Genomic DNA, 27,274 nt, shown 5'->3' with positions numbered 1-27,274 from the left:
TGTATTTTCTCATTTGAGAATCAAAACAACCTTACACGTGTACTCGTATTTTCATGTTTATTTTACTAATGATGAATCTGAGGCATAGAGAGGTTAAGCATTTTGCTACAATCATAGGCTATTAAATGACATCCTGCGTTCTGCTTCCCTAATCCCTCGCTTAGGCCTGTTTTAATAATCTCATCCCTGGCAAAGGAGTATCTTGTCCCTGAATTGCGATTCCAGGCACTGATTCCTGCCAGATTTCCAATTGGCCTAGATGGCCTCTCTCCTCTGCTCTCAAGACCTCCTAGTTCAATGCCTGTTCTGACTCCCTTACACTCAACCTTATACCAGATCACTTCACTCCCTTAGTTAGCCCCTTTCCCCTCCCTGCTTGAATACATCCTGCCATCGAACAAACCTGGCTACTGGAAATCATCTTCCAAGGCACAGATACATTTACGTCAACTGTACATGAGTAAATCACCATCCCCATTTCCTTTTTGACCATTTTCAAAGACAGATGTCATTCCTTTCTTTCATCTCCCTCTGCGTCAATTATTCACTTTTTGATAATAAAAAAGTGCCATGGAAAAAAAAAAAACACACACAAAATGATAAGGAAGAGAATTCCTACCAGATTCCAGTACTGGGGGAAGGGGGATTTCATAAACAAAAGCACGATGTCAAAAAATCTCAAGTTCTCCTGCCCATCTCTTGTCTCAACTGTTGTTAGGGCTGGGGCTATTTGGATAAGGCCAGTAAGATACCAGGTATGGGGCAATGAACAGACAATGTCTCCTGACTCACAACATAACAATGAACTGGAGTTTATAAGCACTGAAGGACCTGATGAGAAATACTGCCTTCTTGAGAAAAGACTGGGCTTACTACCCAGAAGAGAGTTTGTCGGAGCAGTGCTGGAGCAGATAGGAATGGTGGGGGTAGACCAAAAGTGCCTGGGGATTCCATTCGTGCTCTGTCAAAGAAAACTAAGTAGGTGAAACGCATACGAATCTCGAGATATGGTATGGATGAATGTATGAATAACTGTTGCCTTGTAAACCTCGGGAATGCTAATTTGTCGCTCTAATTATATATTTTCTTTTCTTTCTTTTTTTTCTAGTTTATTGGGTATTTCATCCACCTCTAGACTTACGAATGTACTTTTTTTCTGGTGGTGCTTCTAAAACTGGAATACTGTGGTGGGGGAAAGATTATTTTTTTTCTCAGGGGATACATGAAGGCACAGGAAAAAGAGGCATGTATTCTATAGTACATTCATTTTGCTCTAAAATACGGAGGCATGCTTTATATTAAATAAACATGGCCATATGAAGGAATAAAACCAGACATTTTCTTCAGGGTACATCCCAGGCCACTGGGGGCACGTGATCACTGTCTGAAGCAGATGGAGAGCTTCTGTGAAAACTACTTCTCTACATTGTATCTTTATTTGTAGTATGTATCACAGATCCTTTACAGTTGATGATATTTAAGGTGCTCTGATAACATCTGTGAATGTTCTCCTCCTCCCCTCTACCGTGTCCTCCCTCCTGCCCTCTTTCTCCTCCTCCTTCTCATAAACACAACGTTGAGGCAAGCAACCATGTATTTCTATCCTGACTCCATCACTCACTAGCTGAGAAGTCATAAGCAGGTGTTTAACTGCTCTCAGTCTATTTCAAATTAGTCACAAACCTGGTCTCACAACATTTTCTTACAGATTAAATATGAGAGCATACATAAAGCATGTATGTATGTATGCCCAGCCTATGATAAACAGTTAACAATATTAATTCATTGATTTTAATGCTTAATTATCAATAGTCTCATTCACTGGAGTTGCGCTATGTTCTCTTTACTAGAAGAAATGGGGTAAAGATAACTACATGTAACCTTCGTTAGGTAAACCCATGAATATTAGGCCACCATCTACTGTGCGTGTCATAGCTTGACAGAAAGTCTCTTTTCTATCACATCATTTGGCTAGAACACCCTCTGTGGTTGCAGCTTGCTCTCTCTCCATGTGGCTATTCCAACTTCTGAAAATTCTGGATCTCAGAAGGTTTGTCGTTAGCCTGGGGCTAAATCTGTCTCCGAATAACTTCCACCCACTGTCCTTCTTATCCACTAGCATCACATAGCACACATCTGATTGGTCGAGAAATCTTAATAACCCTCCTTTTTCCAACTCTGTGTGCATGGCTCATGTATCATTATCTCAGGGAAACCTGACAGCAGCGCTCTGAAGGAGAGGCTGTAATCCCAAGTTTTCAGATAGGAAAACAGAAGCCCAGGGAAGGTAGGGAACAGGGTACGACTGTTATTAAAAAGATTATGTTTTCCCACTGAGGAATTTTTTTGATAAAAACTACGTTTTCTCCAAGTTCAAGTAAAAATAAATGCTAGCTATGGACTCTTTTCTCAAGAACCTAGGTAGGACAGAATTCTCTCCGGACAAGCGAGTGGCTTCTGAAGGCTTTGCTGGAGGTTAGGACCTATTTCATGGTTGGTCTAAAAGTAGGACATTTATTTCAAGTTGTTCCTTTCGGATGCTCCTCAAAACATCTGGAAAGTCTTACGCTGCCTCTCGAACTCCTTCTTCTCCTGTGCCTCCCACATCCAGGCGGACCCTAAACCTGTCAATTCTTCCCACCAAAAAGCTTCCACGCCATTCCCTCTGCATCCCTGCTGCCTCCAACATCTCAGCTTTGATGGCTGAAGCAGCCCCTGGCTCCCCTTCCTGCCGCCTCTAGCATCTCCCTTTTCCAGTCTTGCCAACCCCATGAGAATATTCTTAGACCCAAAGCCACCCTCCAGCTCAAAAATCTTCTCAGCTAGTGCACGTGCAGTACTGCACTACCAAGCTGAAAAACTTCCTACGCACGCATTGTTTGTAACTAAACTTTTACCATTTCACTTGACGCATGCTTAGCTTCACCACTTCCGATTCCTTTCATAGAATGCTGAGTGCCATTTTACATTTAAAACATAAAAATAAAAAGCTAGCCTCCATTAGTATTTAATCATCCGTTCTTCAAACTGCAACTCAGATTAATTTTATATTTCTAGCTAATAAATTTACGTTGCAGTATTTAAATGTGATGAGATTGTTTGGCTGGTGTTGAAGGGCTGTTTTGTGCATCCTTTGTATGATTTAAAAAAACAAAAGAAAAACGTTTTTAACATTTAGCCATCATTCTTTCAGAAATTTCTCAAATGACATACCTGCCTTAGGTTTGTGTTTCTGGCAAATAGAAACAAAAATACTGAACTTCTTAACTGGTAGGATATTTCAGTATTCCTCCTCAGAAACATATTGATAGTAATATGTATCACATTTGAGTGTGATTTACAGTAAAATTTAGTTATAGATTATAACATCTTAAGAACACAAACACACACATGGAGTCTAAGCACTTATGACTTAGCTTTTGGTAAAAATCCATGTTTCTTAAAGTGCTGGTGTGTAGTTAATATGGGAGATCAATTAAAACCTGCAGACAAGTACCTTCACTTCTTTGGCTCTGTTTTCTACCTTTCAATTAGAATATATGTTTCTTGTTTAATACCCATATAAAAATAAAATGAGAAATATTAAAGTACAATAGGAGAAAAAAGGGAGAGAGGGCCTCACTGCACGATGGAAACATCCCACTTTGTTTCTTCCAGGAAACCGTCTCAGGGCCTCTTGATTACACATTATTGACCTCCTCTTGTTTCCATATCACAGCATTCATTTATCACACTCCATCTCCCCAAACAGTCTGTGTAACTGAACTGTGTTATACGTCTTTGAAACTCCTTCTGTAGTAATAATAGCAATTGCAGTTTCTATTTGGTGACTATCATATGCCAGGTACTATGTCTAATACTTTCTATGAATAATGTCATTTAATCAAAACAACAGTCCCTTGAATAATTATTATCTCCCCTTTCAGATGAAGAAACTAATACTTAGGGGAGTTAAGCTACTGCCCATAGGCACACTGCTTTGCCACGGGCCAGGGACTTGAGCCAGGTCTACCTAACTTTATCCCAAGACACTGCTTTCTGGAAGTGGAAGCTGTTATGAACTCAAAAAATACAGAAGTTACAATACCTAGGTTTGAACCAAGTACAGTCTGAATTCTAAGGCTAGTTAGAAAGTTCTAGAAGTCAAGAGAAACACACATTCTTGTAAACACTACCACTACCACAGCCATTTCCTCTCTCTAACCATCTATTTCTTTATCTATCTATGAAATGGGAATCGGGGAAGTCTGTGATGACGTGCTCAGCACTCCATAGTTCTAATTTAATGAGGAAAGCATTGTTGAATCTTTCTGTTAGGAGCTTTTCCACAGGCTTTAGAAGCTGTTTCAGCTATTCAAATTCTGCACTGAGGATGAGTAAAGCTCAGGATCTGTCACCCAGATTGTCTAAGCTGGAAGACACGGTGTGGGGAGCCACCTATGATGCCCCTGGCACAGGAAGAGCCCAAATATTCCAGCTCTGCTTTGGGCTAAGAATCAGAGGGTAATGCCTGGGCACTCTGTATGCCTGCTTTGAGCCAAGAATGGGAAGAAAACAATCATCTTTTAAGCCTGAGGCGATGTGCCAAGGGACTTTCTACATATATTATTGTTGTTTTAATAATTAGAAAAAATGTCAATTACATTGAAAGGTATAGAAAACATCATAACAAAGGTTCTTAGACTTACAACTCAACTGTATCACATTATAACATTTTACTATACTTTCTTTGTATCTTTTACTTTCGATGTAAAAGAAATTAAATATCTTGTTTTGTATATTTGTTTTCAACCCACCTGTGTGTTCTTCCTGCATCCCATTTTCCTCTCTCCCAGGAATGTTTTTACACTTTTTATACATATGCATTGCTTTGTATATTTCAAACTTCATAGCCTTGTTAATACCGTATTCTGTATTTATTATTATGTAGCTGGCTTTTTAATTCAGCCCCCCACACTCCAGGATAGTTTTTGAGATCACATATATTGATACATGTAGATATAGCTCATTATTTTCACTGGCGTAAGTATTTTACTGTATGAAGACACCACACTTTCTTTGACCATCTTCTTTTCTTGATAGACACCTAGGTTGTTTCTATTATTATTATTATCATTATTATTTAGTCTTTTGGGTTGTTTTTCCAATAATGTTGCTTGAAACGTTTGTGTTCATGTGCCTTTGTACACATAACAAGAGCTAACAATACTACAACTAGAGTAGTATTATTAGGTTGAAGGTAATTTCATCTTCAATATTATTAGACATTGCCAAAGTATTTTCCAAAATGGTTATACTAATTAACATGCCTACCAACAGACTTCCCATTGCTCCAGGTCCTTGCCAGCACTTGATTCTGCCAAACATTTAATTTTTTGCCAATCGAATTAGTATTAAATGCTATCTAATTATTGGTTTATTTTGCCTTTCCCTGATTACTAACAAGACTGGATATCATTTCATGTGTTTGTTGACCACAGAGGTTTCTAACTATGTTCATTGTTTGTTTATCACTTTTGCCTGTTTTAAAATGGTTCTTTTTCTTTTTCTTTATTTATATATAAGTGTATTAACATATACTGGATTCTAATCCTTTGTAATTACAAGTACTGCAAAATACCATTGCCAACTCCCTGACTCCTTTTTTTTTTTATTCTAGAATCTTATGCTGCTTTGTTGAACAGAATTTTTTATCATTCCCTTCATGTTTTGTGCTTTTCATGTCTTCTTGAATAATGTTCCTTTATTCCAAGGTCATAAAATAGTCTCCTCTATTTCTTTTGAATAATTGTAAGATTTTTATTTTCACATGTATGGCTTCAATCACCTACACAGTTTTAAAATGATGTGTGATAAGGATTGTTTTCTCCCAAATATGGATGAGCCATTTGTCTATCATTATGTATGTAGTAATTAATCCTTTCACTAGTGAATTGTAATGCCGCCTTTGCTGCATATCAGTCAGGACTTAGGCAAGTTTTTTTTTTGGCTTATCTTGTTTCATTGGTCTATTCTTTCCTATCATTTTATCAATCACAGTCTGTTTTAATTTCCATGGTTTTATAAAAGCCTTGTTTTATGCTACATATCTATTCTATACTTTGGGTTTCTCCTTCAAAAGACCTCTTTACTCTTCCATGTGAATTTTAAGTTTCATTTTTTAAATGCCTTTTGCGATTCTGATTCCAATTTCATTGAGTTTATAGATGTATTTGAAGAGAAAAGACATCTTTGGAATAAGGTATCTTCCCATTTATACACACAGTTCATCTTTTTATTTATTTAGGGGATCTTTTATGGTTTCAGTAAAGTTCTAAAGCTTTCTTCATAAACATTGTGATTTTTTTTTTAAAATTAGGAATATAATGTATTCCTAACTCAGCATTTTATAGAAGTGAGTGTTATTGTAAATGGTAGCTTTAATCGACCTATCTGTCTACACACTGTACATGTATATCTATATTTGTATTATATTTTTGGGCTGATAAAAATTGAGTTTTATAAGCTGATATTCTATTTAGAAATCCTCATAGACTGTTTTATTAATTCTAATAATTTGTTGATTTTTATGAATTTTTCTATGTAGTCTGTTACAGATGAGAATAATGATAGTTTGTTTCTTTTCAAGTCTCAGAATTTTTGTTTATACTTCTTGTCTAGCTGTGCTAGATGGGATCATGGTGTTACTGGGCGTTCTTGTTAGATCCTGGGATCAGAAAGAATATTTCTTATATTTTACCATTAAGCACAATGCCCACTGTCCTTTATTAGATTAAAGATGCTCCTTTCTATTCCCAGATTACTTCCTTTTTTTTAATCATAAAGGGATCTGATTTTATCAAAAGTTTTAAAATTCTGAATTCTAGTCAAGATAGTAGAGTAGGTAAACACTATGCCTGACATGACCACATCAGAATTACAACTAAACTACAGAACAACCATCGTTGGGAAATGCCTGAAATCTAGCTGAACAGAAGTCCTACAAGTAAGGACATATAGAAGAAGCCACCTGGAGACTGGTAGGAGGGGTGGAGATGTAGAATAAGCTGGTCGGATATCGGGAAGGATGTCTCAGCTGTGGAGGACCCCCCAAAAGGTGAGGCATCCCAGGCCCATACCAGGCTCCCTAGCCCAGGGTTCCAGTGTGGGGAAGGAAAAGAAGACCCCACAAATTCGGGCTGTGAAAACCAGCAAAGATGGTGGCTGAGTGACATGGAGTGCTGCTGGAGTCCCAGACATTCCTCTTAAAGGGCCCATTCGCAAACTTACTCGCTGTTGGACTCACTCACTCTCAGCTCCAATGCAGGGGCAGCAGCTTGAAAAGAACCAGGGACATATGAGGAGGATCTGAACTGTCTGGCCTCAAGGCAAGGGCAGGAGGGGCAGCTTTCTCCCAGACAGACGTTCTGGCAGAAGGCATTGTTCCTTTGTAGAGCCCTCCCACTTCCCAGCATGCAGACTTAGGTGAGTGTCATATCTCAGTCTCCATCAACCTGGCTAACACTGTTCACCCCACCCTGATGATTCCCTGGGACCCCACCCCACCCAACTTGCAGGCCCACTCAAGCCACTTCCAGTGGCCTTTCCATACAAACAACCTATTTTATCTCATGCTGTGGACTTTCTTAAAATCTCTCAAAGTTTCACAAATTCCAAACAAGTGGCATCTGGCCTCAGTGTGCCCCATAACTCTTGCCAAGCAGCCTTAAGTCTGGCACTAGCAGCAGCTGGACTTGGTTCACAGCTTAGCCTCTCCCAGGCACCTCTAAGCCCAGTGCAGGTGGTGGCCATCTGCATATTGCTTTGTGGCTCATACTCCAGGTGCCCCACCACCCCACAGGGCACAGACTGAAGTTGAGCTTGGCCTGTGACAGAGCCTCTTCCCCTGCAGGAGACCCCAGAACCGGCCCTCCCAATGGCCTGCTTCAGACAGAGCCAGAGTACCACCTGGCTGCCTCCAAGGATGACACACACAAAGGGCAGACTGAGCAGGTACCCAAGCCCTGCTAAAGCAAATACTGCTTCATATGGTCAGCCCCTGAAAAGCAGCTCTTCCACTATAATCAAGGCCAGCTTTCACAACCAATAATCCCAAGGACAATCCCCCCTATTGACGTGCAAACAGCAACCAAGACTCAATTACAACAGGAGGACACATACAACTCACACAAGGGATACACCTGGAGCACCCAGCTCAGGTGACCAGGGAGACTGTGCCACTAGGCCCCACAGGACACCTATCATATAAGGCTACTCTACTAATACTGGGAGACATAGCAGCTCTACCTAATACATAGAAACAAACACAGGGAGGCAGCAAAAATGGGGAGAAGAAACATGTCCCAAATGAAAGAACACAACAAAGCTCTGAAAAAAGAACTAAACAAAATGGAAACAAGAAATCTATCAGATGCAGAGTTTAAAACACTGGCTATAAGGATGCTCAATGATCTCAGTGAGAACTTCACCAAAGAGACAGGAAACATACAAATGGAGATAGAAAACATAAAAAAGAACCAGTCAGAAATGCAGAATACAATTACTGAAATAAAGAATACATTAGAGGGAATCAACAGTAGATTAGATAAAGCAAAGAATCGCATCAGTGATTTAGAAGTTAAGGTAGCAGAAAACACCCAATCAGAATAGCAAAAAGAAAAAAGAATCCAAAAACATGAGGATACTGTAAGAGGTCTCTGGGACATGAAGCATACCAACATTCACATCATAAGGGTACCAGAAGGAGAAGAGAGAGAGTAGGGTATTGAAAACTTCTTTGAAGAAATAATGACAGAAAACTTCCTACTCTGGAGAAGGAAATAAATGTACAAGCCCAGGAAGCACAGAGTCCCAAACAAGACGAACCCAAAGAGGCCCACACCAAGACACATCCTATTAAAATGCCCAGCTTAAAGACAATGAGAGAATCTTAAAAGCAGCAAGAGAAAAACAGTTAGTTACCTACAAGGGAGTTCCCATTAGACTGTCAGTTGATTTCTCAACAGAAGCTGTGTAGGCCAGAAGGGACTGGCATGAAATATTCAAAGTGATGAAAAGCAAGGACCTACAACCAATATTACCCTACCCAGCAAAGCTATTATTTAAAATCAAAGGACAAATAAAGAGCTTCCCAGATAAGAAAAAGCTAAAGGAGCTCATCACCACCAAACCACTATTACAAGAAATGTTAAAGGAACTTCTTTATAAAGAAGAAAATAAAAAAGATAAAAAATATGAATAATAAAATAACAATAACTACATATCTATTAACAATTACTTTAAATGTAAATGGATTAAATGCTCCAATCAAAAGACATAGAGTGGCTGAATGGATAAGAAAACAAGATCCTTACATATGCTGCCTATAAGAGACTCACTTCAGATTGAAAGACACACACAGACTGAAAGGGATGGACAAAAATATTTCATGAAAATGGAAACAAACAACAAAAGCTGGGATAGCAATACTTAATCCAAGCCAAATAGAGTTTAATACAAAGGCTATAACAAGAGATAAAGAAAGACCCAGTAATCCCACTTCTGAGTATTTATACAAAGAAATCCGAAACACTACTTTGAAGGGGCATGTGAGTCCATACATTCATTGCAGCATTATTTACAAGAGCTAAGATAAGATATGGAGGCAATCTAAGTATCCATCAATGGATGAATGGATAAAGAAGAGGTATTCCATGTATACAATGGAATATTACTCAGCAATAAAAAAGAATGAATCCTTGCCATGTGCAACAACATGGATGGACCTAGAGGGTATTATGCTGAGGAAGTCAGACACAGAAAGATAAATGCCATATGATTTCACTTATATGTGGAATCTTGAGAACAAGATAAATGAACAAACAAAACAGAAACAAACTCATAGTTACAGAGAACATTTTGAGGGTTGCCAGATGGGAGCAGGGCTGGAGGGAGGGTGAACAAGAGGAAAGAATTAAGAAGTACAAATTGGTAGCTACAAAATAGTTATGGGAAGGTAAAGCACAGCATAATAAATATAGTGAATAATATTGTAATTTACTATGTATGGTGTCAGATGGGTACTAGATTTATTGGAGTGATCACCTCTTAATTTATATAAATGTCTAATCACTATGCTGTACACCTGAAAGTAATACAATATTGTATGTCAACTATAACTGAGAATTTAAAAAAATATTTAAACAACAGGAAAAAGTTTTAAAATTCTGTATCTAGTAAGACAGCCTTGTTTTAAAAACTCATTTAATGTTAGAATTGTGAGTTAGATTCATGTACCATATAACATTAAAATCTCCTCTCATTCTGGGATAATCCAGCTGTGGCAGAATGTATGTGTTTGCATACATGTGTGAGTTTTAATACATTGTTGAATTCTTGCTGCTAATGTATAATTTTTTTACTTCTTGTCATACATTTAATTGACCAAACAGTTTTATATTTTTCATTTATTTGTTTTTTTTAATGTGTTGTTTCATGGACAAAAATAATGTTCTATGTGATACTAATTCTTTGATATTTGTTGGGATTTGCTTTCTGGCCTAGGTAAGTTTAACAAAATGTTCGACATATCCTAGAAGAAAATGTTTATAGTTTAATTTTAGTAGCAGGGTTCTATATATTTTTATCAAATGAAACATTTTTTGTATTGTTCAAAATTTTAGATCATTACTCTGTTTTAGTTTGCCTGATCTATTAGTTATCGAGAAAGGTGTATTGAAATATCATAACATAATTATGAATGTATCACTTTTTTAAAGTAAGAGTCACATTTGACTTACATATTTTCATGTCATGTTATTTGGTCTATTTAAGCTCAAAATCATGATATAACTTCCTTTTATCAATTATATGGTGGCCTATTCTTCTTAGTGATATTTTTGCCTTAACATCTCCTTTGTCTGAAAATAATATTAATTTGTTTTGGTTAGGATTTGTCTGGTAAATATGTTTCATCTTAACCTTTCGGTGAACTTATCTTTAGTTAAATCCAACCTGAGAATTCCCATCTCCATAGGTAACTTTAATCTGATTAGTATAATGACTGTTATTAGATTTCTTTCTCCTATCTTGTTGGTGTTTTCCCCCTTTTTATTTGCTTTTTTATTTTCCCCTTTTCTTGCCTTACTTTGGATTTGTTGAATTTCTTTTATTTTACTCTTTTCCCCTTTTTAGTCCATGTAGTCTTTGGGGATTATATTTTTTAATTGTAGTACTTTTTCTTGTTTACCCTCAACTACTAGTATGCATACTGGTTATCAAAATCAAAATTTAATAAAAACCCTTCAGTTGATTGTTAAGGTTTTCTCTTGATGTCTTCTTTACTGTTGTGTTTGTTTTAAATTTGACATGTTTATTGGGTTTTAGCCTGTGGGAATCCTGTGTCCCTTGGGTCAAGTCTTTGTTGGCCTCCATAGCGATTTTCTCTTAACTTCTAGGTACCCTTGGAACCACTTCTTTTCTTTTTTTCCAGTTAGTTTCTCAGTTCAGGCTTTCCTAGACCATACTGAGCAGTATAAACTTAAATGTCAAATCTTTGTTAGGTATAGGACACACACACACACACACACACACACACACACACACACACACACAGAGGGTGCCCAAAATTGTACACATATTTTTAAGAAAGGAAACTGTATTAAAATTGTAATACTCAATATATACTGATAACAAAAGATGAACACAAGTCACATTTGACTTTTGCAATTACAAGAGGTGCTCAAAGTGGTTACCATCAGCATCCAGACACTTCTGATTATGGTAAACTGCTGCTTGAGCAACGTTGACCAAAGTGTCCACTTGTATACATTTTTTTGGCAACCCCTATATTTTCCCTACTACACCCTTTCACTAAGCATGTAGATTTCAGAGGCCCTAATCTTATTTTGAAGGCTTTAGTTACAATCCTCCACCTTGCACAGTTGCAAGGCCAAATCTCCTCTCCTGGAATAAGCAAGAATATACAATTGCCAAAACTTATGGTTCCCCTTTATACAAACTACGTCAATTAAATGTTAGATTCACGGCTTATCTGTCTAGTTCTCAGTTTCATTTTATTTATTGCTCCTGGCAACATGTTTTTCTGATCTCAGTCATGCATTTTAAAGGATGCTAGTTATATCAGTTATATTTTATCTAGAATATCTAGATAGATGTTTGCATTGGGAATACTTTTGATGAACTAGTCCACCAAATTCTACATACTATTTCTAATATCAATCTGAATGGTAGAAATCGTTTGCATTGGTCAACTGAGGTTCAGTGAAGTTCAGTAATCTGTCCAAGGTCAGGAGATAATAATTACAGAGCAGAATTTAAACCATGTGTTTGACTTTAGTACCCTTGACCTTTCCATGACATTGAGCTGACCCCTTGGATAAGCACACATTAGTGAGCAATGCATTAATATCCAATCAACTACAGAACACTAAAACTATTTGCAGAGAAGACATAGTCCTAAAGTCTTTTAGGTAGCTGCAAATCCTCCTAAATTGTATTTTTTTAATGTGGAATTTTAGGGAAAAATAGCTTCAGCTCTAACATATAGTTAGGGTGAGCTGACATTTTTCTTAATTGAGGAGTAACAGTACATTATCATATTATCTTTATTTTTTTTCTAACCATAAAGATCACCCATGCTTATTTTAACAACTCAGAGCTCTATGTGAAAGACTTTAAAATAAAGCAAAATCATTTCAAAATCCATCACTTTGTGGCAGCTACCAAGACTATTCCTGTCAGCATCCTTCATGTATTTTTTTCATGTATAAATACATACACACACACACAATTTTCCATGAATATAAGATTGTAAGTCTGTTAGTAATCCTTCATTTTTAGAGGTCATGAAAAAACAAACAAACAAGAGTAAAGGAGAATTAAAGCCAGCTCCTTATCTTTATGCTGGCTAATTCTATGTCTAGCTTTGACCACTTCTTCAAATTCTGGATAAATATATTGATAACATTTCATTTGTTCATCCATCCATTCATCTAAATAGTCTCCATGGATTCATACCAGCTTCCCTTCGGTTTCTGGGATTCAAAGATCAATCAAATATGGTCTCACGTTTAAAATGCTCATAGGCTTGAGGGGGATAAAACAAACAAACAAACAAACAAACAAACAAACAAACAAACATTAAAATGGATGGCTGTAGCACAGCCTAAAAGGTGTAAGGTGGGGTTATGGGAACATGCAGAAGGATACCTGACCCAGGCTGAGGAGGAGGGGGTCTGAGAAGTGGCTTGACCGGAGAAAAGTAAGGAGAAGCCAAGTCAGGGGAAGTAGGAAAACTGGCTTTCTCGGCGAAAGACATAATCACATTTGTTTTGTGGAAGAGCATCTTGGTAGCAGTATAGATAGATCATTGTTTTAGGGGGAAAGGGAGACTAAATATCCCCCCATGGAATGGAAGGTGCAAGAACAGAGTACGTACCAAGTTTTGGCACTAGGCTGGATGTGTTCATGTTCTATTTTGTGTAAAGAGAACTACAACTTACAACAAAATATCCTTCCCCACGGAATGACTCTGGCGCTGTGCAGTCTCCTCAACAGAATTTGTTTCTTAGCATTCACACAGTAAGGTTACATACACTCAGTATTTTCCTCCATGTGGTAATGATATACTCAATTCCAATTACATCTGTGTATCACCCTGAATTCTTATTTTCTCGCTATTTGTGTGGTAGTTTAATTTTTTTTATTTACCCGGAATTCTTAAGACAACACATTGTTTCTGTTTTAGGCTAAGAGGTACTTTAGTCTTACTTTTTTATGGGAGAGGGTGGCTGTTAAGGATTTGGGATGGAGTGCATCACATGCCCTTGGAAGGGGCACCTTGAAAGGCCGTCTGACGTCACTATAGATGTCACCTTGATCACATGTCAGGAAAAATGGTTGTGGCTCTTCTATTAACTTTGGCTGTGATTTTGGAGGAATCAGGCCTCCTTTCTGGACCTCTCTTTCCTTGGGCCAATTTCTGGTAAGGGTCAGGCAGTGTGGTCTCAATGACCTTGTGCAAGTCAAATACAAAGCATGTGGGACATTCTAGTAGGAGTCATTCTACAGATGAGGAAGATACCATGAATGGTCTCGCACAGTTCAAAGGGCAAAAGGGAGGGTAAGTCAAGTGCAGTATGTATGGTTGTAAGACAAGGTAGAATTTAAAGCGTACCCACAGAAGGGAGGACCAACAGGTGGTTGGAAGGATGAGAAAGGCTCAAGGTGACTTCTGACACCTGGATTAGGCTGATGCCTTGTACAGGTGTCTCTAGCACCCCGTCCTGTATTATAAAACTCAGCACACTTTGCTGCAATCAGATGTTGAATGCCTGATCTTCCCTGATATAGGTTAAATGCTTCAAGGGCTGAGAACACGTAGGCCTTTCATTGCTCTGTCTCTGGGTCTAGCACAGTGCCTGGCATAGAATGGGTTTCCAACAATATCTGACGAATGAATTACAGTGTGAGACAGTGCACCTGGGCAAATGTCAGACGGCATCATGATGAGTATGGGCATCTGAGCAGTAGGGACAGGGCAAAGCAGGACACAGGTAAACCTTTCTGGAGGAAGAACGTTCATTGAGACTGAGCTTCAGTCTAAGCCAAAGGAGTGCTACAGTTTTACTAGCATGGTCAATGGAGAGTGTGCAGCAGACAGCAGGAGGCTCTGAGGCAAGATGCGGGTCACTGAGTGACAGAGAGCTGGCCACAGTGACTTCCCAAGCCCCTCTTCTCCTCCAGTTGTAGAAGCAGAACGAGCTGTGTGAACAGTAGCCCAGATACTGAAGCAGCATCCCAGGTCCTTATTCCCATCTCTCCCTCCTTCCAGGCCCCAGCACTGGGTACATCGCAGCACTTTCCACTTCATGTGCCCTTTATTTAAAGCAAAGCTGCGAGGCTGAGAGCCCCTTGCCAAGAATCGTTGTTTGGGAAGATGGAATTTTGCCTTGCAATACCCCTCTGCTTATTCCTCCTGGTGACCACTGTGAGCTGTGACCCATTGTCTGGATGAAAGGAATGAAGAATGAGATGACAGGGGTCTGAGAATCCCCTGGGCATTCGGATCCCTCCCAGTGGGACGAAGGCCCACTCCTCTCGCACAGGTAACACAAAACTCACTGTTTCCATACAGATTATGCTGCCCTGGCTCTGTGCAAGGCTCAGGAAGGAGCAAATGTATACATGCAACTGATGAATTCCAGCCGCCTTTGATAGAATTGTCCAAAGATGTGCCCTGGTACCAATTTAAAACACAGTAGCAAATTTAATAAAACTAACAGTTTGCAGCCAAGGCCTTTGTTATTTTGTTTTAATCATCTTTTACCACCAATTGAAATGATTTTCTACTTTCTTGGTGCAGTGAAATACAATACAAGGGAAAGAATGAAGGGAAATTATAAAAGGTGCTGAGCTTCAAATCCTGGGATAAGGTAACAGCAGTCCTGAGATTTAGCTGGTTGTTTGAGTCAGGCGGAGATGAGAAGGGAAGACGTTTACCAGTTTGGGGGAAACGCTACACCTGGATAGCATTAAAGAGCGGAGAAAGGAAAAGATCTACAAGGGACTCTTGTTTTTCCTGAATGCAACCAAAGGCGAAGTGTGACAGCTTCCCCCAAACACCCCTGCTGGTGATGGACAGGTCTCTTGATTACCAAGCAGGGGCTTCTGACAAGCTGACTGGTCCCCAACGCCTCTGGGAGCCAAAACACCAGATACAGTTGAAGGTAAACAAGGCATGAGGCATAGTGTGAAAATCGAAGCCAAGTGGGGCCAGCAAGTCCAGCGGAGGGACACGGTGACAGCTGGTGATTGAGCTGCGCTAACTGAACACAGTTGTTGAGACCAGGGGCCAGTGGGGAAAGCAATCTCCTTTCTCCTCCCTGTGGCCTCTCTGGGTGGCCAGCAATTTTATTACTGGCAGAGGGCGAGCCCAACAGCATTTTCGAATTTGGCACCACATCTAAAACCATGTGGGGGCTGGGCTTCTCTTTCTTCTCTGCCCCCACCGCCCCATGAATGCTTTGGGTTCGGTGAAAGCCGGCATGCAGTGAGCAAACTCCATTTCCCCTCAAATTTTGAAACCCATGTGCACTGGGGAAAATGTAATCCTTATGTTTCTGATTCATTTACACTTAACTCATCAAAACGCTATTTTGTAAGAGCTATTTGATGTCTGCGAAGTCTTCTGAGCTCTTTTGTAAGCCTCGCTTCTTAGAAGCAGGAAGTCACGTTTCTGACGAGAGGGAGAATTTGAACCTAAAAGGTTGAGTTTGTTTTGAAATGAGGGGCTCTTGGAGGGTCACGTGGATCCTGAGCTTCGCCAAATGTGTTCTCTCATTTCCTATATACCAGCTCCCCCCACCCCCTGCCCCCCCGCACCAGCTGCCATGACGTTACGGATGTCAGCTCTCTATGATTTCACTCTGAGCATCCAGCAGAGACTTCTCCATGATCAGAGGGAGCCGAACCCATATTTGAGTCCCAAGGTCTGGCCACACTCCAGCACTCCTCTATGTGGGGGAAGGAGCACCTGGATTGGGAATTAGGAACCCTAGGTTCAATGCCGTGTTCTGCCATCAATAGGCTGTGTGACTCTGAGGAAATGGCCTCCCCTCTCTGGGCTCCATTCTCTCATTTGTAAAGTATCAGGGCTTCAATGCTCCTTCCAGGTCTGAGAGGTTTTCAGTCTAATTCCTAGACAGTAAGAGGTTTACACACCTCAGAATCTCTCTGCTTAAAAATATTGGAGACTGAGTTTGTATACCAGGAGCTCAGCTCAAGAAGGAAACACAGAAATGTAGACACAGAGCTGGAGAGCTTCAGAATCACTTACCCCCAAATTTCTCTTTGTGGGATGGATACCAACACCTAGAGAAGGGGAATAAATGGCCCCAAGTCATACAGAAAACAAATGGCAAAGTCCAGCTTTCCTGGTATTTTTTGACTAACATTCTTGGATGGAAGTTTTTAAACTTTTTAGTTTATAGGATATTGAAGCTGGGGCAAAAAACTAACCTCCTTCCCACTCTGACAACAAGAATGTGAAAACTGGCATTAGAATGGCAGAGGGGGAACTGGCATTTCTGCAGGAGGCTCAGTGAGGTGGTGTCTGGCTTGTATTAAAGCCCATGAGTGAATGATTAATCCCGGGTAGAAAACAAAGCCCATGCCTTGTAACGTTATAGGTATCAGTGCTACGGAAGATTAACCCCACAAGACCCCCCAGGGGACCTTTTCAGAACACTGGACTACACTTTGAGACTCGGTGGATGATGAAAACAGGTGGTCTCCCAGGTCCTGTCTGCACACACACACACACACACACACACACACTCCTCCATGTTTGTGCACACACATGCACACATGCTCAAGCTCACCTTCATTGCTCCTGAAGCTTTCCACAGGGAAGAAACATTGTGGCTCCCAGTGAATCGTAGCTGTGTGCCTGTCCCTCATAGGCTGACCATGAGAAGGGACTTCTGAATTCGTCTTTCTTTGCTCATCCCAACCCACACACACCTCTAACTCCACATGCTCTGTTTCAGCCATGCCAGTAACACAGGCATCTTCGTGACCCACTCCCCAGCCTCCTCCCTCTGATCAGACATCAAGTGCTTCCGTCCCATTAGAGCTGGTCAGCCGCGTCTAATTCTCTCCATTCCCCCCATGACTACCCTAGACCAGGGCCATCATCTCTTACTTTAGTTTTGGCAACATTGTCTTACTTCCCATACCATTTACCATCTGTACCTCCATCCCTACATCCACCTGGATAGCCACACAAAGACAGAGAGCTGTCCTAAAACCAAATCTAATCGGGTCTTCTCTTACCTAAAGGCACTCAGTGGCTCCCACTGCCCTCAGCATGAAGTCCAGACCCTGGAATGTGGCCGTCGAAAACCATCATTACTTGCCTTCTCTCAAATACTCTGGTCTCTTTGCTCAAACTTCCTTCCTCAACTTTTATCCCTCAGCCACCACGAGCAAGCAGGGTCATCTCCTTTCCCTGGCTCAATCCCCTGGCCTTAGCTTAGACGCTACTTTTTCCTGCAGGTTCTCACTGACTCTTTAAGATGAGTGAGGAGCTCCAAGCCCATGTGCTTTTCTTATCAGAACACCTTTCTCACTGTTTTGTTACCATTTGTTTATGCGTTCACTTCTCATATTAATTAGACGAAAGCTCCTAGGGGCCTGGGACTCCCTGCCTGGTTTATGTATAGCCACTGCCTAATACAAGGCCTGTTACAAAGACTGTGCTAAATAAACACCCGTTGAATGAATGAAAGACTGACCTACATTATCTGATCTAATCCCTTCACTTTAAGAATAAGAAAACTGAGGACCCAAGACGAGAAAGGACGATGCTGTAAGATTCTCTTTTGTTCTTTTGATTATGTGGTAACTAATCCATCTTGGAAGTTACAAAGAAAGATCGTCCATAGACCAGATATCATCTGTATTATCATGTATTTCTGACCACTTATTGATCTGCCACACATTTTACTCATTCATTCGTTCATTCACTCATTCATTCACTCATTCATTTATGCATACATTTATTTACCTCCATTTATTGACCATCTACTTGGTGCTGGCCTTGTTTGAGAAGCTGTGGTTAATGTGGCAAATACTAAGTAGACCCCACCTCTAGTATCTCACTGTCAAGTCACAATGCAACTGAACAGGAAAGATACACCCGTATATTCTACATCTATCACAAAGGGAGAGCTTGGTAAGCCCTAAGGGAGATAACTTATGTCTGGGAGGATCGCTGAGTGTCCCCGTGTGCCTGGAAGTCTTTCATTAGAAATGGCCAGTCTCCAAGCTCACGTACTGCCAATGGGACATGTAACCTGCTCCCTCCTCCATTTCAGAATTAGATGCATTCAGTGGTCTGAACAGAATGTCAGCACTGGGAATGGCCTTCAGAGTCACCTGACTATCCCTTCATGTTATAGAAAGGGAACTGGGGCCCCCAGTTGGGGCGTTAAGGACCAAGACACAGAAAAATTTCAAGACACAGCAAAATTTTCACTCAGTACTGTAACCCAGGTCTCCTGATCCAGGGCCAGCATTTTGATGGCTTTCTTCTTTTTTTTTCTTTAGCTCAGCCATAGAGGTTAAAGTGCCATTTATCTTTTCTTTCTTCTAATCCAACACCGAGCCATAGTAACTCCAGTTAGAGTTTAACGGGAAATGGTTTCATGTGTGTGTCTGTGCGTGTCCGTGTGTTTGCTTTTCACAGTTACTCTCCAGCCTGGCCCTGGCCAAGAACAAGGCTAATGAAAACCAAACAATAGAAAGAATCATGAACATTTAAATCTTTATAGTTCCCCTGACTGCATCATGGTTTTGTAAGTCTATTATCTCGTTAGTTGCTTTCAGGACCCCCCCTTGTGGGACCGTATAGCCAGGAATCGCCGCCTGCTGTTTCCAGGGAAAGGAGTTGAGGCTTGTGTGAAGGCCCTGGTCAGGGTTACACAGCAAGGCAGTCCTGTGCTGGCCTGGGAATCAGCTCTCCCAGATCTGAATTCAGCACTTCTAAAGGAAACGGCTGAGGTTCCTGTTTTAACAGGCGCAGCATAAACCCGCTAAAACTGTCCTAAGGAGTCTCAGCATCCCCGAGCACAGCTGAACGGATCTGGTCCACTCTTCTTACCCGTGCCCAGTGTGAGATAAATTGCTCCATGCTTCCCACATCTGTAATTACTCTGACGGCTGTTAATTTCCTTCTCTTCCCTACTCGTTTATTTGTTTTCTTAAAAATCAGGAATTGGAGCTGTACAACCAAGTCCCGTCCAACCTACCTGCCCCCAGGGTGAACAGCAAAAGAACAAAGAAGTAGGTGACATCAGGACACCACTGCAACCTAATGTCACTAACTCCTTGCTTTCCAAAGGAACTCTTGATCTACCCCACCCTCTAATCAAATACTAAATTAAAATCGATTCCTCCGTTTCAGGAAATAACATTTCTCTCATTGCAAGTTCTCCAACCAGAAGTGAGAATCACCGGACAGCTCCTTGTTAAAACACTTGCATCCAATACATCACCAAGTCCTGCTGATTTTACCTTTGAAACACACCTCCAATTCACCTACCTCTCTATGCAAAGAATCCTAATCTCTGCTTTGGACTTTAGCAATCACCCCTATGTGGACTTTCTCACTCTTCCTCAATCTTTCTTCACAGAGCACCCAGAGCAATTATACATATATACATATACATACACACACACACACACACACACACACACACACACTTGATTGGTATAGTCTTCTATTTCCTAATGAATAAATCCAAAGTCAAAAACGTAAGCCACAACCCCTTCATAATCTGGCCCCCATTTAGCTCTCCAGTCTTATCTTCTATGTAGTCCCCCTTCACTTAGGGGAGAATTATACTCTAAAACCTCTTGTAATAATAATCTTTAGTTGGTCATTATATTTTTATTTGGGTAATTATTCAGTGCAGCCCTCCTACCCAATTATAAGATTGAGAATCACGGTGCCAGCAATGAGATTGATACTCTGTAGGGCTGCACTGAATAAATGAGTGGAGGAAGGAAGGAAGGGATGAAAGAATTTATCAACAGAGCTTTGGGTCCATCACTTTACTTCTGTGGGTCCCATTTAGTAGAAGAGACACTGCCATGACCCCCTTGCTTTAAAGTTCAGTACTGCATCAGACTGATCCACAGACATTCGTAAGGTAAGCGATTCCAGTGGTGTCGGCGTCCAACAGGGGCGCTTCCCACTTTCCAAATCATGAAGATCCTTGGAAACTGTCAGCATTTCGATGGCTGCTGCTGACGCTAGAGATCTGTTGATTTTGCTAAATCCTTTTGTTTACCCTCATGTTCTCGGAACCGTATTTCATCCTGAGAGGTACTTGGCCTGAGACTGGTGAGAGGGAGTTATAGGTGGATGATGCCCAGCTTCCAGAAATAGAGTAAGATTGTGCTGACTATTTGCCCCGCTAGCTTGGGCTAGGAACAGAGGTCTCTACTCTGGGCTTGGAGAAACAGCTCTCACTCCTGAGGCTGCTCGTCTGCCCTTGTGACCAGGACCTCAAACCACAGGCTAGACCACTGTGGGCAGGCGTGGAAGAAGCCCCTGCTCGGGAGGATGTCTGCTCTGGAGGATGCATTTCAGCAACAGGTTACTGAAAACCACGCTGGTCTGACAAGGTCCAGCCTTCGTCAAGCCTCTTCCTCCTTATCTACTTCAGTGTTCGAAAAACAAATGAAAAAATGTGTTCGCTTTTGTGTTTATTCTATTGCTTCTTGGAAACAAGAAAAGCTAGTTTGGACACCTATTTTCTCCATCCATCAAGATACCTGCCACCTCATCCTTTGCCTGTTATCGTAGTAATGATTGTGCTCTACAGTTTGCCAGGCACACCCTTGGGAGGTCAGGCAAGGAGATGTAAAACTCGACGCTAGCATCTACTAACTGTGGATCTTAAGTGAGTGCTACCTCTTTGAGTTTCAGCTTCCCCACCTACAGAGAGGGCATACTGATGCCTACACTTCCTTGGTAGGCTTATAAAAGATACTGAGCATATATGACGTATTCACAACATGGCAGATATTACTAGTAGCGGTGTTAGTACACGGCAGATATTACTGTTAGTGGATGCTACTAGCATATGTGAGGGTGGTTAGCACAAGGACTAAATTGAGTCTCCGCCAAGGGCAGAAACCAGGTCTTTATTACCTATTTTGTGTTCAGAATGTGGCATATTTCCTAGCATAGAAAGCATACTAAATTACCATTTGGTATATATATCAATGTATGCAAGATTACTCAGAGTAACTTCTTCATAAATGACGGCACCCTCTGGACTACCTGTTTCCCTCTAGATTCTAATAACATTGTTGGACACTCAAGAAGGCTAACATTAAAATCCCCATTTAACAGATGGCAAAACTGAGGTGTACAGAGATTGATGACCAGACATAACTTAAAGATGTGACTAGCAAGCCACAGAAAAGGCAACGTAAATAGCTAGTAGTAATATTTGAAAGATGCCCACTCAAGGTGTTCCAGCACAAGAACATCAGTGAGAAGTCATGTTTTACCCATCACATGATCAAATGGCCAAAGACAAAGCACTTTCATTTTGTCAAGTTCTAGTGATGACGTTGAACCCTGCTGTTGGGGTGTGAGCTGGTTCACTCTCTCAGAATCCATGAATGAAAAATACTCCTATTTTGGAACCCAGCGGTTCCATCTCTCAGCATCAATCTGCAGAAATGGTCAAATGAACCCATAAGGAAGTTTATGTAAGAGTGCTCACTGCAGCATTTGTTTAAAATAGAAAAATGTGTGAAATAACCTAATTGGCCAGTATTAAGGGTACGACTATTCCTACTACAGAATACTATGCAGCAGGTAAAAAGAATGAAGTAGATTTAAGAACCATAGTGATCGATAACCCAGATTACTACATTCCCTCCCCTTCAAAACTTGTTCTGCAATGGAACACGCACTTCTGCTGTGAAGTACAGTATGGTGGTTCATTCATTCATTCGTTTAGTCATTCATTCATTCATTCATTCATTTATCAATGTTTGCTGAGCAGCCACCTGGTTTCAACCATTTGTACTGTGGCAATTTTCTCCGATGCTGAACTCTTGTCCATCCTTCAGGTTTCAGCTTCGACACCACTTCTTCCAAGAAATCCTTACCCACCTCAAGTTGTGTTAGATGCCCTTCCTATGTTTCTTTACAGCCCCCTTCCGCACACCAGAGAACTCTTTATGTTGCAGTATAATCACCTGATTCCTCACCTGTTCCCCCTTTAAACTCTGTGCTCATAATGCCAGAGATCAGGACTCTATTCCTAGTTCTAAGTTAATTCCTAGTTCCCAGTAAATATTTGCTGAATGAACTGATGATGGATGGATGGGCAAATGAAGAGATAAATAATGAGAGCGAGCCGCTATTCACTGTTCCTGGTTTGCCTTATACCTCACTTACGCTAAGCCAAAAAAAAAGGAGGGGGTCGGGAATCTTATGTCATGTGGGGACTCAGCTCCCGCTCCCCACATAAGAACGCAGGACATGGTGAGGCCAGAAAGGAACACCCACGGAGCCATGGATGGGGGTCATACCACTATAGTCTCACTGGCGGCTGGGTTGGAGACACAGGAAGCAGGAGCCACACGATCCGCAACCCGCCGTCCACTTCTCTGCTAACCAACCAACTCCCTTGCTAGCTGCAATTCGCTTGCTAACTGCACTTGCTAGCCACAATCGGCCGTCTGTTTCTCTGCCAACCAACCAACCAACCAACCAACCAACCAACCAACCAACCACCAACCAACTCCCTAGCATAGCCACGGCAGCTATACCAGTGGCCAATGGCTAACCAGTAACAGCTGATGGCCACCCAGCCACAGCGGACAGCCATCTGATTACAGCTGATGGCAATCTAATAACCGAGCCAGCACCTTTCCACCTGAGGCCGAGAGCCTAGAAACTGCTCTCTGGGACTGTTCCCACATCTTAGTTTTGTGGAGTCCTTACTTAGAGAAATCCGAAGATTCCATGCAGACCCACACAGCACAGTGTGCAGTACAGAAGCAAATCAAGCTGACAGTCAAGTTCAGAAACAGAAGCTTCCCTGCTCTTTTCCCCAGCCAGACCCATAAAGAACTGGCTGTGTAACTTGTGCTGCTGGGCTCCAATACAGGGTCAGTTCTTTGACTTCGGACTAGGGGCCTATGACCAGCAGCCTGTCTTCTACTTGCTGTATCTTGAACGTTAGCCAGCTTGGAGGCATGTCTGAGCTTTGCAATTCTGCCTTTACATTACGGCAGCACGCGGTATTGTGGTGTTGTGGTTGAGAAGGTGGAATTTGGAATTAGACCCGGGTTTTACACCTGGCTCTGGTGGTACCAGCTGTGGTAGGTTGGGTGAGTAAATTTTCTGAGTTCTAGCTCCTTCTCTGAGCTTCACCAGCCTCGTAAATACTAGTACGGTACTTAAAATAGAGTGAGTATTCAGTAAATGGTGATTATTATTGTGATTATTATTAATTATTGTTATTATTATTATTGTCATCAAGATTGTTGTCCACACACTACACATTTCACTAGGGCATCCACGTTGGGTATTGATTCTTACAGACAATCTCTTCTGAGTCCCTTTTACTATGAAAAAGTGAATGAGTCATGCCTCACCTAAGAACAGTGTCTATCCACATACAATTGCTTAACATGTTTTTCAGACAGGGAAATTGAAGTCTAAATAAATGATACAATATGTCTTAATGCCACATGGTGAGTTAGTAGCAGTGTCGGCATGGCTCCCCTTATCCTCTGCTTGTGTCAGTTCTCATTCAATGAAGGGGTCCACTTAAGGAAGACGTTGCACAGTTCCTTCTTGTCCTGGCCAAAAGTAATCAGTCTACTGGAAGCATCCATGGGTAAGCACAGAAGCCTCTCCCTTCACCAATGTCATACCTTGGGACACTATCTCCAGTATAGATAACAGAAAGAATAAATATTTTTGCTGAGAGAAAAAAATGAAGACAAAGGTCAAAGGGGATCATGTAATGGGTTGAGTCAGGGAAGGAAAAAAAGCATTTTTTTCCTCTCTCCTCTTTTTCTCCAAAACAGTCTTTATATAGAACTTGTATTAGAGCCAATTTATTTGATATGGAAAAAATGTGAAAGCAGCAAAATACACACGCGCGCACGCACACATACACACACAGAGACAGAGAGAGAGAGGGATATATTTGTGTTGGAGTTCAGAACTTGAAATACTAAGAGATAAAGGAGTTGAAATGATAGGTTGACTCGGAATGATGTTTTTCTTTGTTCAGAGTCTCAGAGAACATTTGGGTCAGGAAGCCCAGCCCAGCCCAAGTCTCCAATAAATTCCTTGGGATTCAAGAAAGACAAAGAAGAAGGCCAATCAATGCCTCCGTTTAGCGCTTGTGCTTGTCACAGAGTAGGGACTAAAACATTTGTTGAGTGAATGAAAGAACAAATGTTGCACACAGGCGTGGACCTATGGTGGTTTGGGAAGCCAACTGGCAGAGGAGCAGGCATTTTTACTAAGGACTTAAGGTCTTCGGCACTGAAATGTGAGTGTCTGCAGGAAAGGGCCTGGGTCTGAGTCATCCCTCTAATCTCCGCTTCCCATTACAGACGCTGGCTCACAGAAAGTTCTCAATACATATTTGTAAATTGAACAAGTAGTTGTATGAGTGAAAGAGACCTTGCGGATTCCTAGGCCTTTGAGATCATTTAGAGCAGTGGCTGTTAAACTTGAGCCAGCATCAGAGTCATCTGGAAAAGCCCTGTACTCAAGGAGTTTCTGATTCAGTCATCTGGGCTGGGGCCTACGAAACTGGCCTTTCTACGCACCCATTGATGTGGATGCTGCTGGTCAGGAGCCACACTTTGAGCACCTGATTTAGTGCGGTGCTTCTTCAACTTAGCTGTCCATTATAATGAGATTTTACAAGTCCCATAGCCAGACCTTATCCTTACCAGTTACGTCAATACCTGGGAGGGGAGGGAAGGGTTCAGAGGGTCGGCAAATGAGATACAGGCATTTTTAAAATGTCCCAAGTTTTCCTGTTATGCAACCGAGTTTGAGAACTACTAATCTACTACAACCTCCTTTTGTGGAGGAGGCCTCTGAAGACCAGAAAGGGTAAGTCACTAGCCTAAGGTCGTACAGCAAGTTAGTGACTTAGCTGAAAATAGAACTCAGGTGTTTGTACTTCTTCAGTTTAATTCCCACCACGCCACACTCATCAACCCATGTCAGCTCCTACAGGCTCATAACTTGAGGGGGGAAAAAAAAAGCGGTGTTTAAACTGAGGTTTTAAGATACCTATTATTTATTATCTCCATTGTTTTATAAAGAAATATTAAGTGGATGCATATTTATAGGACTTTACTACTCTAGACAAGTTAGGAGATAGAAGAGATGGGATCATGGAATATTTTCAAGGCAGGACGATTCTTTAACAAACACAAACCGAGTGCCCCCTCCGAGCTCTTAAACAGGTGTTCTTCCTCTCCGAGTCAATGAAGAGGGACGGGTTTGCTTGTGATGTGCATGTTAATTGCTGGCATGTAAAAGGAAGTGCTGGTAAAGTGTTTGAGAGTGGTTCTGTCTCTTCAAAAGATTGAAAGTTTCCTCCAGGACTTGGTTTCTATTGCTGATTGGCTTAGTAAATAGTCTCAAGTAGACAGAGCAGAGAGATTGTGTCTTCTGTCATCTTAGGATCAAAGAAAGAGCCACAGAAGACCCATAGAAACCACTGACTTCAATATCTTCATCACACAGAAGAGGAAATTGAGGCTCAAAGAGATTGATTTATGTAACGTTAGTAAGTGGACTGGCTGGAACTAGACACAGGCGTCTGACTCCTGAGCTATTGTTCTTTCCAATACTCAAAGTATTCCCTACCAATGTCCACTGTACAGATTCATACTCAACAAATGTTTGGTGGTTGACTTTATAGGCTCTTGGTACCCAGATTCGATGGCTAAGGCTCCCTCATTTCTTAGGTTAAAGCAGAATTTGGAATCACATTGTTAACTGAATACGGGTGAAGTGCACTGGCTTCGTAGACAAGATGGAATTCCAATCCTGATCTCACCACATCCTAACTGTGTGATCTTGGACATGTGACTTCACGTCTTGAAGCTGCTATTTTCTTCTCCGTGAAATGAGAAGGGTAATAGGGCTATGGATGTAGAAAGGATGACACAAGTAAAAGACCCAAAGACCTTAGCCCATTGTCTGGCATAGAGGAAAAGCACTAATGACTTCATTACAACGTGGCTTCTCTCATAAAACATAAATCCTGAGCAAGTTCGAGGAAGGTGTAATAGATAAAGGTGGCTTGAGAACTGAATATCAAGGACAAATACTATGTCATATAAAAGCATTGAGTATCCAGAAGAATTATGGAGACCTAGCGCTGCAAGGACCCTTGAGGATCAAATGTGTTTCACAAAAGAAAACAAGGACCATGAATGGTGATGTTCACCTTCCAGCAAAATTCTCATGCAAATACCCAGGAACATGGCCAATTCCCAGCCAACTTGCTATCATTTCACCTTTTCACCCACTAAAATAGCAATCCAAATGCATGAATCTTCTTCTTTAATAACATAAAAAAGCAATCATTGGCAAACTTCAATTCTTCCACTTTCATTAGTAATAAACGACTTCCTTACTGCTAATTTCATCCAACTGTTGGGAAAACTAAGTTTCAGGAAGGTTGAAACGCTT

At 41.1% G+C, this 27,274-nt stretch overlaps 1 protein-coding gene across 1 annotated transcript in view; it reads right to left on the bottom strand.

Moving 5' to 3' along the window:
- Window positions 1-27,274, bottom strand: part of PAPPA (pappalysin 1) — a 235,194-nt gene that overhangs the window by 127,581 nt on the left and 80,339 nt on the right. The window lies entirely within an intron of this gene.

Source organism: Rhinolophus sinicus, linkage group LG04, assembly GCF_036562045.2.
Source record: "Rhinolophus sinicus isolate RSC01 linkage group LG04, ASM3656204v1, whole genome shotgun sequence".
Lineage (NCBI taxonomy): Eukaryota > Metazoa > Chordata > Mammalia > Chiroptera > Rhinolophidae > Rhinolophus > Rhinolophus sinicus.
This window is presented reverse-complemented; position numbering and strand designations above follow the sequence as displayed.